This window comes from Macaca fascicularis, chromosome 16, assembly GCF_037993035.2.
Source record: "Macaca fascicularis isolate 582-1 chromosome 16, T2T-MFA8v1.1".
Taxonomy (NCBI): Eukaryota; Metazoa; Chordata; class Mammalia; order Primates; family Cercopithecidae; genus Macaca; species Macaca fascicularis.
This window is the reverse complement of record NC_088390.1, coordinates 11278194-11297057: the sequence shown is the minus strand read 5'-3', so window position 1 is coordinate 11297057 and position 18864 is coordinate 11278194. Positions and strand designations below refer to the sequence as shown.

The 18864-nt window shown below is 43.3% G+C and overlaps 1 protein-coding gene across 1 annotated transcript in view; it reads left to right on the top strand.

The window, feature by feature from the left end:
- LOC135967905 (uncharacterized) overlaps positions 1–16041 on the top strand; it is a 29326-nt gene extending 13285 nt beyond the window's left edge. Inside the window, exon 5 of the mRNA XM_074021142.1 lies at positions 15334–16041. The gene's annotated coding sequence lies outside the window, so the exon portion shown is untranslated. The remainder of the gene's footprint in view (positions 1–15333) is intronic.
- Positions 16042–18864: the final 2823 nt, after the last annotated feature.

Sequence of the window (18864 nt, the reverse complement as noted above, 5' to 3'; positions counted from 1 at the left end):
TTTTGCCAAATCTCTCATTTACGTAAAAACAGAAGGGCTGGATCAAAGGTCAAACCAAACCCGTTTTGGCAGCAAGGGACGGGCTGTTATAGAAACACAGTACATGTCCTCTGTAATATTAAAATCTGACCAAATATCTCATTAGCGTTGTGTGCAAATGCAAAGGGAACAGGGGCGTAAAGGGCATGGTGGTAGTTACGCAGTTTATTAACTCGATTTTCTAGATATTTGGATAAATGCAATTATAAATTCTTGCTTTATCATTTCTGTCTGGATGCTACTCTCCCTTTTGGTGCATAAAAGTTTAAAGGAAGGTACAGCTCTCCTATGAACAGCTGTCTGGTGGAGAACAACTGTTCTAGGAGGTTTCAGCAATTAGCTCTCTGTGGCATTGACTCTGTTACTAGCTCCAGCGACAGCCAGCTCTAAGTAAAGGAAGGAATGGTTCAATATTTTTCCTCCAACAGAGAAGGGCTTTGACCTAAGTGGAGCTCCGGATGATTTTGGCAACTAAGTCCAGTGTGATTCAAGCTAGCACATTAAACAACAAGACAAATCGAAAGAGGCTGGAGTAAAGAATCCAGAAAAGCAAGGTTACACTTTATTACCAAGACAGTAACACCTTTTAATTGGTTAACACCACAGATGAAGAGGTGGCGGCCTTTCTAGCTGGCTTCTGATTTGCTCCTGCATTAAATGGGTTTAAGAAAACAAAATCCTTTCCTTGCTTGCTTTAGAAGCTGTGATTTTAACTAGGAAACAGAGGGACACACAGGAAAAAGTCAGAGACAAAACGCGAAACAGAAGGGAACTTCTAAGTGGTCAGAACTGAATGTATTAGAAAATCCCCTTAAAAGCAGATGTAATTAAGTGAAAATAACTTTATGAATGCAACATTAAGAGGAAAATTTCAGTCTTATGGGAGGTCAAGAAAAGCAAAGCCACATTTTGTAGGATGCACATGGGGAATGTGGATTTCAGAGGATCATTTAATTTCGAATACTATGTCCCTCAACTTCACGGATCCTTCTACATAGGGGCATTTTTCCTTCTTTGGCACAGTCATCCTGCTCTGTCAACAAGGCTAGAACAAATAAGTTGGATAGCCAAAACTATTGCTTTCACTTCTAAAGGAGACTACCTGGCATTATAGGCATTTAGAACAGCATCAAATTTTAAAAGTGCAGCTGTGATCGTTATACATGTTTACAACGTCAACATGGCGATTGAGGTGGCTTCTTGGCTCTGTGACGGCAACTTCTAAGGGTTTCCTTTTCCATCTGGACCCAGTTGCATGTAGTAGTTCTTATTTATGGTGGCAAGCAATGCTACTGATACACTGTTATTAACCAGAGTCCATACTTCAGCCCGATGTCCTTAGTTTTGCCTTATGTCCTTTTTCTGCTCCAGGACCCCCTTCAGGATCCCACGTTACATTTCATCATCATTTCCCCCCTTAGGCTCCTCCAGACTGTGACAGTTTCAGACTTTTCTCGTTTTTGATGACCTTGACATTGTTGAAGGGTGCTGGTCAGATATTTCGTAGAATGCCCTTCCATTTGCATTTGTCTGATTCTTTTTTTCCTGGTTAGGCAGGACTTACGGGTTTGGGGACAGAACCACCACCGAGGTGAAATGCCACTCATATCAAGGATTCATACTATTAACATGATTTATGCATAATACTGTTAGCCCGGATCACCCCAGGGAGGTCGTGTTTGTCAGATTTCCCCACTGCAAAGTTTTCTTTTGCTCCCTGTCCTCACGCCACCCTCTTTGTAGGGAGTCACCTTAAGGGGGTACAGCTACATCGAGTATTTAGAATTCCTCTGTATAGAATATTTGTTTCTTCTTCCTTATTAATTCATAACTTCAAACATTTATTTATATCAGCATACACTTACAGATATGTATACTTCAGGTATATTTCAGTACTACATTGGCTAAGCATGGTGGCTTACATCTGTAATCCCAGCACTTCAGGAGGCTGAGACAGGAAGATTGCTTGAGCCCAGGAGTTCAAGATCAACCTAGACAACATAGTGAGACCCCATCTCTACATAAAAATTTTAAAAAACTAGCCCGGTGTGGTGGCATGCACCTGTAGTCCCAGCTACTCAGGAGGCTGAGGCAGGAGGATCACTTGAGACCAGGAGATGAGATTACAGTCAGCTATGATCATGACACTGTACTCCAGCCTGGGCAACAGAGTGAGCCTCTGTCTCTAAAACTAAAACTAAAACTAAAATGCCACATTATTCATTGTCTTGCTCAAATCATTCCCCCTTTGCCCATTGGGAGCTCTGTTCGTTGTCCCTTGTGTCCATTTGACACACTCAGTTGGGAATTTTTGTTGTTTTGATTTATTTTTGAGCACTTCCTTACTTTTCAGCACTATAAGACCTTCTAGATTCTTCTTGTATGTTTCCTGCCCCAGCCCTGGACTCAGCCATTTCTCCAAGGACCCCACATTCTTTTTATTGGAGAATAGTATTACTTCCCTTTTTTAAAAAAATTGTTCATTTATACCACTTTCCTCCAATCTCTTCCTTGCCACCCTAACCTTAGGAACCCAATTATTTCCCTCTGATTCTCTAGTATTCCTTTTCGTGTCTTAAAAATCTGCCGCTAAGATTGAAACTCTTCATCACATTTAAAGCCCTTTCTTTAATATCTCTCTCTTTTCTTTCATATTTCTACTGAACAACACATTGTTCCTATAGTGTCCACAGTAAGTTGAAAAGAAGAGAACACAGAGGATACTAAGAGAAGAAGTGAGTTCAAGCTATCTCTTGTGTGGCATATTATTTTTAATTAATGTTGCTGCCATTTTCTCATTTTCCCAGCCAAATCAATGCAACAAGAATTGTGTTGGCATCTGCAGCAGCAAATAGAGAGAAAAGGCAGTTTAAAGGGAGGGGGTGACTGCCCCCCACTCCCAATCTGGGTGTACTTTGGAGCAATTCACAATTCACATGCGGATCGTCAGAGTGTGGCAAGTCTATGAGTCAGAACCTGATTGCTACAGGAACATTTTTCCTCCATGGCTGGCAGAGATTCCCACTTTCCACCGTGCTCAGAACCATCGAAGAAGATTCTTTCTTGATGAGTTCCCTCCAACTGCACATAGGAACAGCTTAAGGGAAGCACTGGGGTAATAAAATTGAGCAGAGCCCCTAACCTCAATATTTTGCTATTCGTTTCCAGATAGAACAGGCATCCTGGCCGAGGGGCAGAGTCCACTCCATTTTTTTGTTTGTTTTGCTTTTTTTTTTTTGAGATGGAGTCTCGCTCTGTTGCCCAGGCTGGAATGCAATGAATGGTGCGATCTTGGCTCACTGCAAGCTCCGCCTCCTGGGTTCAGGCCACTCTCCTGCCTCAGCCTCCACAGTAGCTGGGACTACAGGCACCCGCCACCACACCCGACTAATTTTTTGTATTTTCAGTAGAGACGGGGTTTCACCGTGTTAGCCAGGATGGTCTTGATCTGCTGACCTTGTGATCCGCCTGCCTTGGCCTCTCAAAGTGCTGGGATTACAGGTGTGAGGCACTGCACGCGACCCACTCCCTTTGTTTTTACTTCTGCTCAGTTGTTCCTTCCTCACCACCCACTTCTTGAATTATTGTTACTTTCTTAAAGAGTCAAATGCTTTCCTTTACAACAGTTCTAGAGAGCCAAATCCCTGCCAGTATCCACGGTTGACACTAGAGATACAAAGAGGGACAAGATACGGGTCAGAGTCCATTGCAGAGACAACATCAGGATAGGCATTATTGGAGTATACGGCACAACGTTTATATCTTATGTATGTAGACTCTGGCTTTTATTCATTTTTATGTTGCAAAAATTTATCTTTTGTTTCTAGGCAAGTATACTTACTTATTTTCTTTTGATCTCACAGATAATAATTCAAGGCATTCTTTTTTAAAAATTGGAAACATTAGATATAAAGCCAAAGGTCTCTTTAATGGCCACATCCTTCCCCCACCCACTCCAAACTCATCTATACCTCCTCCTTCCCAAATACTAATGCAAGCACTGTTTTGAGCTTTTTGTCTTTCTTCTCAGATAAAAATAATAAAATAAAATAAAATAGATGCACAGGGCCAGGCATGGTGGCTCATGCCTGTAATCTCAGCACTTTGGGAGGCCACGGTGGGTGGATCACCTGAGGTCAGGAGTTCGAGACGGGCCTGACCAACATGATGAAACTCCGTCTCTACTAAAAATACAAAAATTAGCCAGGCATGGTGGCGGTGCCTGTAATCCCAGTTACTCAGGAGTCTGAGGCAGGAGAATCACTTGAACCCAGGAGGTAGAGGTTGCAGTGAGCAGAGATCGTGCCATTGCACTCCAGCCTGGGCAACAAGAGCTAAACTCCATCTCAAAAAAAAAAAAAAAAAAAATAGATGCACAAATTCAGGACTGTCTAATTCAAAATAATACGTCTGACAGTCACTGCCTTGTCTCTTCCCTCTCCTTCCATTCTCTTTCCCCTGTCACTTAGCCCTGGTCAGTGACAAAATTCCTTGGAATTTTGGATGAGCCAACAGGGCTGTTGTCAAAACTGAGTAATCAGAACTGGGGAGAGAGGCTGGGACTGGGGCAGGCACGCAGATGTGCTCTTTAATCAAACCAGGCTAGACCAGCTCAAGGGGGCCTGCCCAGGAAAATGAGCAAGGAAGCAAAAATTACCAAGCAAAGTCATAGGGCAGAAGAGTGCAGAATTGAAGAAAGGAATCCAAGCTGGGGTGGAGATGTGGACAAGGAGGATCGTGGTTCTCAGGCCCACATGAGACCAGAAAAGCAGGGCCGAGTAGGGAAAGCCAGAATAGAGCAGACCATGGTCATGGGCAAAAGGTGGCATTTTGCCCAAAGGGGTCATGTGCTTTGACCAAGACTTCCTGCCCTGGATGTGCTTTTGTACTTTTTTTCTTTCTTTCTTTGAGACAAGTTCTTGCTCTGTCACCCAGGCTGGAGTGCAGTGGTACAATCATAGCTCACTGCAGCCTTGACCTCCTGGGCTTAAGCCCCTGATCTTCCTTACTCAGGCTCCCAAGTAGCAGGACTACAGAGGCGTGCCACCATGCCCAGCTATATTTTTGTATTTTGTAGAGATGGGGTCTTGCTATGTTTCCCAGACTGGTCATGAACTCCTGGCCTCCAGCGATCCTCTAGCCTCAGCCTCCCAAAGTGCTTGGATGACAGGCACAAGCCACTGCACTGGGTTGCACTTTTTATTAACAGTACCTAGGTCAAAAATGCACATTGCCAGCAGAACAGAAACCCCCTCCTTGTGTCCCTAAAACATGTGTGGTTCTCCTTGGCAACACTATTCAAGGCTTTCTGTCCTGGTCTGGAAGAGCCCCAAAGGGCCCGGCGGGATAGGGAAGTGGTGTGTTTGTGTGTGTGTTGGCAGGAGGAAGCTCTACTTTTCCAGGGAATAAGGACATGATTTTAAAAAGCATTGATATGCTTTTTTCTTTTGTCCTTCTATGTACATGACCTTCTCCCTAATAACAAGGCATTAATCTACCTGGGGAACAGAGGGGAACTGGTTTGGTAAGGCGGGAATGCATAAGGACTGTTTGGAAGGGAAGCAAAGAGAACGCTTCCGACCTTCAAAATCGTGCGCGGTGTAAAGTAAACAACAGGGTGGAGAGCCAGGCCTTGTCCGGAAAGGAGTGATGTTTTAAATTGTCTGGCTCCCACTTAACACAGCCAAGGTAAGGCCAGCCGGCAAGCTCAGGGAGCTTTGAGTAAAGAAGGTCTGAGTAGACAGGAACGGCGTTAGGACGTCGTCTTCCTGACCTCAGTTATTGTGGTGTGGTTGATGGCAGAGAGGAAAGTGGAAACAGAAGATGGGGAGAGAGACTAGAGATTATTAGACCTGCCGCCCTGTTTCCCTTTCTAAAATGTTAATCCATCTGCACACATGCAATATGTATGTGTGTAATTATAAGATACCAACGTGCAACATGAGGCATCCCTGCAGAGTTAGGAGGGAGAAGTCTTTGGTTGGGCAGTGTGCAGGTCAGGCTGGTACCCCTGAGCTGCAGGTGCCTCAAAACTCATGGGAGGAGGATGAGTTGAACACACAGTAGAGGTTGAGAGGTGAACAGCCTGGGCCAGGGGGCAGATGGAGGATGTAGACAAGACACAGTGGAAAGCATGGCACCAGCAAGAGGGAAGAGGAGGCCAGGCGGTGATAGACCCTTGCCCAGCCACGAAAGAAGAGACCACAGAGTTTCAGCCACAGGCATTAGCATCAACCGATCCGTGGCGGAACCATCCCTCCTAAGCTGCAGTGTCCCTCATGCATACTGGAGAGGTAGCTGGAGACTGAATCCCCACATCCTCGCCCTAGAAGGTCTAGTAAGCCTCCATTTTCCAGGACATATTTGGAGAGGGACAAGGGACAAGAGAACAAGGGGAGCATGTAAAAGACCAAGCAGTGATCTCTAAGAGGCTGCTCAAAATCTAAAGAAACCATGAATGGGGTGGACTACATTTTAAATTTCCCTGGATGAAGATACAATTCTAACGCTTCCTCAGCAACCCTTAAGGGAGCTCAGGAGGGCGGACAGAGGCATTCTAGACAGCAAAGATAATACGTTTTCTCGGCAAAGCCTGAGATGTAGTATAAAGAGATTTGTGATCTCACCGCACTGGCACCGAGAATGTCTTATGTAGCTTAAGAATACTCTGAGCCTACCATGAGCGAGTGTCTTGTTTCCTTTAAATGAACATAAGAGAAAGAGAATAAGAGAGAAAGGAAAAGAGGGAGAAGGGAGGGAAGGGAAGGAAGGAATGGTAGAGAGGGCAGCGCAGGAGGGAGGGAGCTCTGTTCCGAAGTAAGAGGTAAACAGAAGTCCAAGCCCCAGGAGCTGCTGTCTAATTTGACCTCCTGGGGGTCATCTACAGAGTGCAGTATTTGAAGGGGTCGGTGGTGCATTCCACCTTAATTTGTGGTGGCCGTGTCCTCACATTCTGCAGGTGAGATGTCAGGCCCAGGGAAGTCAGCCTCACAGCAAGTGAGTGCAGGAGCAAGCCTCCTTCCCTGTCAGTGCAGGGGCAGGCACTGCGGGGCCTCCCGGCACACAGGGCCAGGGAACAGCTATGGGCTTCCGGGGCAAACAGGAGAGTCTTCAGGTGCTCAGACCCTTCCCTTTATTACAAAAACAATGACCTTTTTTGTGTTTTCAGCCACCTATTACTGCAGCCTTGTGGGATACACTGGGCATCGTTCACTTCTCCCCTCACCCGTCCTCTTTTTGGAACAGGGAGCTGCTGATATCTCCGGTTCTGAGTGCCCTTCTCCTTGTGCCTTCCCCAGGACAGACATTTTGGACAGTTCAGCTTCACAGACCCCTGCCATACCAAGGCCCCATGGTCTGGGCAGCCCAGCTCTGCGGGGCAGCTCTGCCAGCAGCAGGGCCCTCAAAGTCTCCCCTTGGCATTGTAGGAGCAGGAAAGAGAGAGCATGTCCCACCTCTTAACAAGGCTCCCGCGGAGCCGCTCCTGATAATGGAGAGGAAACAAGCCTGAGATGGCTCACCTGAAAAGAAAGCTGCTACTCTCCCAGCCTTCTTTTCAGGATTTGCCAAGTAGGCAGGATGCTTCTGCCTGAGCTAACCTGATAATCACAGGGCACGATGATGCGGAGAACTCCAGTCTGAGAAACAGTCCCCTTCAGAGCCTTCCCAGATCCCAAGCAAGGAGAAGGGACATTGAAAGCGCGGCTTCTTCCCAAGGCAAAAGCCATCTCAGGCCAGTCTAGAAACAAAGTGGACACTCCTGGGCTTGGACTGCAGCTCTCAATTCTGGAGAACAGCAGGTAAGCTCAGGCAGACCTCAGGCTGGAACAGCAGCCAAGCTCAGGCAGACCTCAGGGTGGGGGCTACAGAGAGCATGAATGGTCCAAGGCCATGATGATTCCATATAATATTCTCCCTTCAATCAAGGCCCTTCTTTCAGCGTGTAATCAAATGCCATTTAATGTCCATGTCTCTGTAAGGCCTTTCATATCAATTAAAAATACCTTGTGTTCCATTCGTGGATCTCAAAATGTGGCCCCTTTCAGTGTCCCTAGCTACTGAAGCTGGATAGGTCACCTGGGTAGCTCCAAAGTTCATGCTTGCCACATCACATCATACGTAAATAACTTTAATGGAAAATTTTGAGTGCCACAGAAAAGGAGGTTGGAAGTGATGTATGAATTCGAAGGAAGATGTCACTGGCTTGGGGAATTGCGGAATTCACACGTCTTCTAAGTGGCAAAATGACTAGAAAAGTTATGTTGTACCCGCTTAGATCATGCTGCCTAAATGCACAAAGAGGAATTCATTCACTCCAGGATAGTAGGAGTGTTTTCGAACTAAATCAAGGGATTTTCCTCTGGATCCTTCACCTTATTTAAGTCAATCACTTAACTTTCCTGGTGCACGTTTCCAGTTCCTTAGTCTGTAAAATGTGTAGAAAATTATAGACCTGGCGTTCTCTGTTCCTATTGACACTGTTCCAACAGGATATGGTAAAGGTGTACATTTCAACTGCCACACTTGAGTGGTACAGATGTTACATTTCTTGCTTTTTCCCCTAAATTAAAAAACCTGATCTGACAGGAGGTGGAGCTCAGGCACTAAAGTGAGTGATGCAGAGCAGCTGTAAATACAGATGAAGCTTCGCTCACTCACCCGCCGCTCATCTCCTGCTGTGCGGCCCGGTTCCTAACAGGCCTTGGAGCAGTACTGGTCCACGACCCTGGGATTGGGGACTCCCAGTCTAGGTGATACGCTGCCATTTGCATAGCAATGGGAACATGCGTATCTTCATCACTTTAAGCCCGTAAATGCTTTAAAATGTCACAGTAAGAATATAGAAAAGATGAATGACATTGGTTTGCCTCTGAAAGGGGAATTTTCTTTTCCTTGGGGACAAGGTGGTAGAGAGATTTTTTTTCTTTCTATATATAGTTTGTCACGACTTTTGGATGTGAAGCCGCGTACACTAATTTATATTCAAAAATAAATTACTTCAAATATATTTAAAGAAAAGAGGCACTAAAAAATACCATTTCCTACATAGGAATCACCACCAGAGTTTTCCGAGGCCTCTCGCTCTTCGCTTCCTCGGCAAGGCTTTCTGAGTGACTGGCACTGCGGCCACACTGTCTCTACGGGAATAAGAGGAGTTTGAGCATTTGCAGGCAGCAGGGTATGAGGATGAGCTGGTGAAGGTGGCATCAGAGGAAGATGCATTGGCCAGAGTGAACAATTATTTTCACCTAAAGTGATACAATCAGGACACCTGGTGTCCAGTGACACTGGCTTTGCTCACCAGTCCTGTCCCCAAAATCATGTTGGCAAGGAAATAAAACAGATGTTTAAGTGTCCCTGCCTTGTTTTTCCCTCCTGTTTCATTGTCAATGCTGAAATGACTCCTACCTGACTTGATCTCATTAAGTACATTCATGAGACACCTCCTGTTGATTTCTCCTTTACCAAAGGAGTGTGTAAGTAACCAGGAGGAATCCAAGAGGAGCACTTCTAAACTTACAGGAATGCTCTGTCTTTCCTGCAATCCTAGCCCAGCTCCAGCATTAACTCTGTAGCTTCTCTCTGGCTGGATGCAGGAGGTGCTGCAAGTCCAGAGACAAACCCCTCTCGAACATTTAGGTCCCGACCATGATATCCAGATATCGATAGCTACATTCCTAAGGTGAACAAGAGCAATTCCAGGCCAACAGTTTACTCTTGCATACTCTCTCCATTTTCTCTCTTACGTGTCTTCCTTTTATGCAAGACTCTGAAGCTACTTGTGCAGGAAAAGTTTGTCTCTCGTTACTCCTTCCTGAACTGTCTTCGTAGAGCCAGCTATGTTTTCTGCTCTGAAGTGCAAATGAAATTCCTGAGGGTTCTCCACTTCCAGTGTTCCTGGAAACACTAGCTGGGTAGACTCCTCCCTGCATCCCCCTCACATGTATAAATCTGTGATTCTGTTTCACTAGCCTGTTTTATTCTTTTAGCGGCTATGCAGTTACTGTGGCAAAAACAGGAAGCTGCAATATTCACAGACGTATTCACAAAAGATGCAATAACATCTGGTCCTGGAGGGCAGGGGTTTCATATCCCATGGAAAATAATATGCGCCTGGGTGACAGGATTAAATACACATATCATAGTAGAGTTTCAGCTCATTTGCCTAATACATTTGAAAATCACTCAATTTATTGCAAACTAAGATTTACGAAGCTCAGTTTTCAGGTTGACAAATTATCATCTGTCTGCACATATTTCGTTGTTTTGCATAATTAATTCCTCCCCATAGTACACAAGCATTTTCACCTACAACAGAACCACTCTCTCTCTCATTCCCTTCCTGTTAGCAGCATGTAAATGATACTGATTCAGAAGATGCATATTCTTTTCCAAAGTATCTTCTGGAACACGACTGAGATTTTTATCCCAATCATTATCCGCTGTTTATTACCCTGCTTCCAAAAACCTCATTCATAAAAAGAAAATTAGAAAAGGAAAAGTTGAGTCATAGGAAACAAGTACAATGCTGATGAAATGGATTCTCCTAATTCAGATTAACTAAACGTATCAGCTAGTGCTGCAAAACACAGAGAAGAAAGAAACCAATTAAAACCGGGCTTAACAAGAGAAAAAATAGACTGACTCATTTGCCTCAAAGATCCATAGGTAGTCTTGGCTTTAGTTTTGTTTATTTTATCAAGCAATTCAATAATGTCATCAAATACTAAGGGGTTTGTTTGTCTCTCAAGCATGCTTTTTTCAGTGTTGTCTTCCACTGTGGTTGGCTGTCCTCTTTATTCTAAGATGGCTTCCAGAAGCTTTGACAATAATTATACAACTCACAGTTCCAGCAAGAAGGAGACACCATCCTTGTCCTCAGCAAATGTCCTAAGTGTTACTTTAATTGGATAGGCTGTCACATGCCCAGCATCGGGTCAATCACCATGGCCAAGCAGATTGCACAGATTTGTCATATACTCTATCTCTAGGACTAAGATGGAATCAGCTTTCCTAGAGGAACATGCATCCCTAACCAAGATTAGGAGCTCTCAGGAAGACAGAAATATCTGAGAAATGGGAGGACGGACAAGAAAGCTACCAAAAGTATTGACTACAGTTGAGGAAGGTGAATTGGAGAAAAATCTGAATTATAGAAGCCTTTCAACCTACATTTCTTTTAAAATATCCTATACTGCAGATCTTTTTTCTCACATACTTGCAGTAATTCAAATTAGGTCAATGAAGGGCTGACAGGCGCTCCCTTGAATGAAGAGATTTGATTGATTGGCAATTAGCCTCTCAATTATATGTACACACACTGATCTTTTTTTTTTTTTTAAGTAGGTACTTTAAAAGAGTTTGCTCTTTGAAGGCAAGTATATTGTAAAGCACATTTTGTAAAGTGCAGTTCATGTTTATGTGTTTGAAATCTTGAAATCACTGGGGTAGAAATGGGGAATGCATGGCAATGAAAGCCTTGAATTGAGCAGGAAATGGGGCAGGAACGAGGTGCACTGCTACAGCCCTTCCTTCTTGGGAAAATTGAGTGGTGCAAGGAGCACAGAAGGCCTGGCTAAAAGAGTCTGTAATGGAGAATGGGCAAGTACAACAAGTCTGGATTTCCACCAGGTAAGTATTTGAGATTTTCTTCACATGGCTCCATCTTTAGCAGAGGAAACATAATCTCAGGATGCATTTATATTGTTCACATGGCAAAGGTTTCTCTGACTGGAAATAGCAAGAAAGAGATGGCACTTATCAGGCCTGACTGAGTTTTCCTGCTGCAGTGGAATTTGGATAACTTTACAATTATTGCCTAAGCAGAAATTGCAAGGATGCATCTGCTTCTCCCTATCCTATCCGGTGGCAGACATAACTAATCAATCATACTAGTCAATCAATCCCTTTCTGCTAAACCTAGAAATGACTTCACAATCTGTCTTGATGAAGTGCTCCAGGGAGCCACTACCAATTGAGCAGACTTGAAAACAGAGATAAAACTGCATGGTACAGAACACATTTCAGCCTTTCCCACTTTCCTTTCCTGTGATGTTTCTCCTAAGGACACAATACATTTGGTGGCCCATTCATTCTCCAGGCCGCACTAAGACTTTTCTATGAATTCTCTTCTTCCTGAAGAATCCTGTCTCCTTATGGCTCTCCGATGCCTCCTATGGGATCATTTTCTTCCAAGAGTGTTGTGTTAACTGTGATTGCCAGTGGTTGGTTAATTTAACCTCCTTTTTGGTATCTACCATTCATTCCTGTCTTCAGGGTTCTTGCCTCTGCTTTCCATTATGAACCAGGCTGCAGAATATTTCTTTTTTTAGCTCCTCTGCATCTTAAATAAATGCACCCAGCTTTCCAGATTATGTAAGATTTACTTTGTCTAATGTGTGCCCATGACAGCTTAGCATTATTTCTTAGAATAAAGTCAATGCTCCCCACCTGCATCAAAAACTTTACTAGGGTGGAGTTCTTACTTAAAATGCTATTTGGGGGCCTCAGTCTGAAGCCAATAAATCAGAATTTCTAATCTGATTTTTAGCTGATACCCAGGGTAATTCATAAACTCCTTAAAGTTTGAAAATATCTGCCACAGCAAACAGACAGAGGACTGGGGAAAATCGTGGTGAGCGTACCCAGACAGAAGGAATCTTAAATGTCTTCAATAGTGGTATCTCCTGAGCTGTATTGATTTTCAGGTGAGGCAATGTCTGATCCTTCTTAAGCCATCACTGACTCATAGCTTGTGATCCTTCTCTTCTGAAAGTCAGACCAGAACATACCCAGATTAAGAGGCAGGCCAATGGAATGTGTGCAGGGGCACCAGCCCAATAAGGCCACTAAAATATCACTGAAAATAAAACAAGGTAGAGAATACTGTATTTACCAGAATGCTCTTAGGAAGAGACATGTATGTGAGTTGCAGGGAATAATCTGATAGGTTGCTTGTGGGAGCAAACATCCACGAAACTTGTCCACATAATAACAACAACAGTGACAATCATTCTGATGATACTGTAAGGGCCAAGAGAAAATTTCCCCTTTGCCGTCTGAAGGTTCACTGAAAAGTCAACTCACAAAAGGCAGATTAATTGGAGAAAAGGCACACAAAATGTATTAAAGCATACACGACAGACTTCAGAATGAAGACCCAAACATACACGGGAAATTGTTAGTGGTTATGCTTAGGTTCAACTTGTAGGGACAGCCATGTAGAAATATGACTGGACAAAATGAATGAAATCTAACGCTGATAGACTGAGTGGGGAAACCCAGCAGGGCCTGCCTGTCTAGATTCTACTTGGCATTGTTCTTTCTGGGTGTGGGGCAAGACCCTCTTTGGAATAGGGTCTTGTGACCTACAGTCAAACAAAATAGGCTGGGCTATTTTTTTATGGCCAGGTTTTAACACAGAAAGGCAGAGGGAAACCTCAAGTAATATTTTTAGATTTTATGGCTGGCTTTGGGGAAGAGGGATTCTAGTTTCTATTGCTAGCCTTAGAATAGGGAGAGAATGGGACTGAGACAAGAGAACAGGAGAAGGTCAGAGAAAAACTTTTGCTTCTGAGGCCTTCATTTTGGGGAATTGCTTTCTGAGTCCCATAATAACAATAATAGTATTAATCTACAGCCTTATGAGGAGACTGGGTCTGGTAAATGGTAAGGCTTTGGTTTTGCTGCATGGAATGTTTGAGGCTCAGATTAGGAGCTGAGGGTTCTGGATGAGAAAATAGGCTAGGCCCATGCCTGTGGCCTTCCCTCATGCTGTACCAACTGTAGAATGAGCAGTGCTTATGAACAAATGGATCAGCAAATACTCCAATTATATCACAGTTTTAGGAGGCACCAAGTTTTTAAGCTTCCCAGGAAACCTGGCTACTTTAGTCTGACCTGTCAGAACTGCCCACTTCCTTCATTTTATATTTTCATTCTTGGAAATTTTTCTACTGGGACCCCACCCCTTCTTCTCAAACTCAGCCCCATAGACCTTAGAGACCACAGGATTCATGCATTAAAAATAGAAACCAAAGCCAATTAAACCTCTAATATGTTAAATAAGAGGTATTTGCATCTCTGAAGAAACTTCTGACAAGCATGACAAGCAATGACAGCTAATGCAAGTCTTGCTTCACACAGAAAGTCATCTCAGGCTATTCCTTGGGACTTTGTCTCTCTCCTGCCCAGGGCCTTTGAACCTGGGCATACAACGCAAAGTGGGCACTTGCCCGATCTCTCTCCTTCTAAAGATGTATTTCATCTCCTCTTCCTATTCGGGCAAAAGATCAGTTAATAGTTGGCTGCTCCCCTCCCCGCAACAGAAGGACCTGCATTATAAAATACAAACTCTTCACATTTGCAGAAAGATTGGGGGCTTGCCGCTAAAACTTTCATACTGGGCATAAAATCCTGGGTCATTTTCTCCCTCTCTGATGCTGCTCAAGGCCAGCATTGGGCAACACTGGGAGAACTTAACATTCTCCCTCAGGAATATTCATTTAAGTGCCTTTTTGCATGAAGTAATTATTTTCATGGGATATTAGCATGTGGCACACTCTTCACTTGCCCAATACTCCTAAACTGTCTAAAATACAGGAAGAACCCTCCTAACATGGTGTTCTTTTTAGGAATTTAATAGGCTTCTGGTTCCAGATGGCGGCCTGAGCACAGAATTTGACTTCCATTTTCTCCCAAGTTTATATTAAAATTATCACACACACACACACACACACACACACACACACACACACACACACCCTGTGACAGAGCAGAGGGAAAAAAATTAGATACTATTACTACCTACTGAATTTGGAGGACTGTATGAAGGACATGGTGTAGACTTTATTTGATTGCCAGAGAAAAAGTAGAAGAATCACAGTTCAAGGTATTAGAGTAAAGCATCCGTCCTGTCAAAGGAGACAAGAGACTATCCAAGCTAGAGTCCTCAAATGCAAGAATGGACCTAGAGTTCATCTTCGAGATATTTATTGAGGAATTGCATTTGAAAGGGCATTATCAGTGGGCCCTTGTCCCTTAAACAGAGTTTCTGAGAGCTACAAATTTTATCCTTGGGCTGCAGCTTTAGAACTACGTTATAGAGAGAGTGGTTGATCTGTTGCTACAAAAAATAAAAAACAAAAACAAACAACCAAATAAACAAAAACAGATGATCTATTATAATTGCTTTGTAGCAAACCACTCTAAAGTGAAACAGTTGAAAATTATTTCTTATCTCTCACCTTTCCATGGCTTGACCGGTTCAGCTTTATTGTTCTCTCTCTCATGTAGGTTCGGGCACATGGGACTGGAGCTGGTGGAGCCATCTGAATCTCTCCTCGTTCACTCCTCTGGTGCCTATGGTGCAAGCCATCCAAGTGGCTAGGATATCCAAAGTCTACTGAGGTGTCCATCTCTTCATACAGCCTTTCCATGTCGCTGCTTGGGCTTCCTTGCAATATGGTGCTTACAGGGTAGTTGGACTTTTTACATGATGGCTGACTTTTCCCAGAACAAGTGTTCCAAGAGAGCTGGCCCAGGATCAGAACTGATAATGTCACTTCAGCTGTATTCTCTGGGTCAAACCCAGAGCCCCCACAGACTCAAAGAAAGAGGGATCAAACTCCACCTTCTAATGGGAGAAGTGAACGAATGATGTACATAGTCTTTAATCTATCCTATGTGAGCTCCTGGTGATGGTTTTGGAGAATGCAAGAGAAACAGAGAGAACCAAAGCACCAGGTGCTCCACTCCCAGGGGGCTTTGCATTGGTAATTATGGGGCTCCCTAGCCTGTTTCCTTGTTTCTGGACTCCAAGCATTACAAGGGAGCCTGCCTGCCACCCTGTTTGATGACTGAGAGCTCATAATTAGACCTTCTATTTAAGGAAGAAGCCCATTGTAAAAGAGACACACAACTGCTGAGGAAATGCACATTTGTTATCTGCACATACCGAAGTAGCTCTTCATTAAAAAAAAAAAAGAAAGAAAAGAAAAGAAACCAATAACAGCATGAAGGAGGGGAATAAAAGAATCTTTGGGGAGAAGAGGAGAACTGTTTAAAATTATTCCGATTTCTGCTCACAGGCTTGAGAAGATACTGCTACCACAAATTAAGAGCAGTCTCTTTTGAAAATATATCAATCAGAATTTTAAAAATCATTTTTGAAATTAAGCTTTTCTTGCAATAATAAAGATTTTGCTTTATAGATTAAATAATAATATGGACAGAGATGAAGATCAAGTTGATGATCTGGAAGATAAAGTCAAGGAAATCTCTCAGAATTTGGGGCAAAAAGATAAGTGAAATGTAATAGCGAAAAGTTAAAGGTGGCAAATCTAGGAGGCCTAACAGCAACTAATAGATTTTCTAGGAGAGAACAGAGGCATAAAAGGGTAAAAAAATTATAGAAATGTAGAAATTGAAGATAAAAATAAAATTCTCCGAGTGGATAATAGACATACCTCTTAAAATTGAATGTCTAGTGAGTATGGAGAATAATGAATGGGAAAATCGCCCATGTATAGACGCATCCTGCTGAAGTTTCCTAACTTAAAGGAAAAAGTGAATGTTCTTACAGCTTCTGGAGAGAAAAAGAAAGGTCACTCACAGTGAAGATAAGCATACTGACATCCAATTCTGGTCAGCAATACTGGGTTTTAGGCAGGGGAACAATATATTCAAACTTCCAAGGAAAACTATTTTGAATATGGAATTCCATACCTAGCCAAGCTATCAATAAAATACAGGGGCCAAAAATAAATGAAAGAGAGAAAGAAAAGGAAAGAAGGAAGGAAGGAACGAAGGAAGGAAGGAAGGAAAGAAAGAAGAAATAGAGAGAAAGAAAGAGAGAGAGAGAGAAGGAAAGAAAGAAAGAAAAAGAAAGAAAGAAAAAGAAAGAAAGAGAAAAAGAGAAAGAAAGAAAGAAAGAAAAGAAAGGGCAAGCAAAGATGTAGCAAGTATATCACCTGTATTTCCTATAAATGAAGGAACCGCTTATCAAACTCCTCCCACAGAATGAAGAACAACTGCAGGAGGAAGGCTGGCAGGAATGTAATTCAGAAGTAGAGGAAGCAAGCAAAACATCAAAACAGAATATCTTGGGCTGGAGTGCTTGAAAATTAAAAAAAAATCATACATGTGATTCCTTAAATTTTTAAAAGTTTACAACAACAAAAAGTAGGTTGAAATATAAGTAGCAAAAAAGAAAAAACGTATTTGTATCATGTACAACAAATAACTAATATTCTTCTCATATAAAATGTTTTGATGAGACAATTTGAAAAACAGAAATAGAAAAATGGGCAAATATCCTGAATAGGCAAGTCACAAAGGCAAAGAAGAAATTAATGCAGATGAACGGTGGCATTCCCTTACACTTCCCACAGTCTGGTCCTCCCTATAAATTCAGCCTGAACAGAAGGGTTCAACCTTCCAGGGCTCATGTGGGTGTATGGATCTGCCCTGGCTTTGCAAAGGAGGCCGGGGGGCAGTGGAGGTACCATGTGTAGGGAGAGGGGACATTTTTCAACAGCTGCCACATGTGTGAAACTTTGGAAAGAGAAAGATTTCCAAAGGGAATTCGGGATAATTTTTAGGAAGTTTGATTCTGCTTAAGTGTGTGTTGTGTTTAATAATTGTCACATTTATTCCTCATCTCCCAGTGACAATCTCCTGGAATTCAGTTAGCTTGGCAATCAGAGCTTGGTGGGTTCTCAACATCTATCAACTTTGTTCTTTCTTTAAGTATTTTTAAGCACACTCTGTTGAATCTTTTTCCCATACCCTTGGCCACAACTTGAGCGAATTGCACACATTTCTGGTTGCTTTTGGTTATGAAAAGTCCAATCTGGTGTAAGGCTTTAATCAAACATCCTATTTTAAATTCTTTGACTCCACCATCATCAGTTTTGGGGCCCTATAACTGTCTAGTGGGAAGGAGACCTGTGCTTTCTTTCACTCCTCCCCTGCAGTGCGGGATGGGACCATGGTCTCATTCCGGGTTCTCCTCCTCACCACGTTTCCAAGTTTTGTTCCTCTATGAGGGCAGAGAGGAGGGAGAGGGTCCTAGGAGATGTCCTTACCTAATCATCAGCTTTCTGTAGCATCCTAGTCTTGTGGGGTCCATCTCATTCTGAGAGGTGAAGCCAGCTGGACTTCCTGGGTTGAGTGGGAACTTGGAGAGCTTTTCTGTAGCTAGCTAGAGATTTGTAAAATGCACCAATCAGTGCTCTGTAAAAACGCACCAATCAGCACTCTGTAGCTAGCTAGAGGTTTGTAAAATGGACCAATCAGCACACTAAAATGAACCAATCAGCACTCTGTAAAATGGACCAATCAGCCGGACATGGCAGGAACAAATAAGGGAATAAAAACTGGCCACCCCAGCCAGCAGCGGTAACATGATGGGGTCCCCTTCTGTGCTGTGGAAGCTTTGTTCTTTCGCTCTTCACAACAAATCTTGCTGCCACACACTCTTTGGGTCCGTGCCACCTTTAAGAGCTATAACACTCACTGCAAAGGTCCATGGCTTCTTTCTTAAAGTCAGTGAGACCACGAACCCACCAGAAGGAGCCAACTCCGGACACAATTTTATCTGTTTCTGTTTCTATTTGGTCTCCAGAAATGTGGTGGCCCCTGTGGAGATGTGAGCAAGGCCTTCCTGGGATAATGTGCAATTTCACTACAGCGCCTTTTAGCACTAACATCCTATTTCTTTCCCTTTGGACCTGTCAGTAGTCCATGCCATCAACCCTGCTCCTGAAGGGTATTTCTGTGCATGCCTGGCTCAGTCCCAGGCATATCCTTAGCATCTGCCTACTC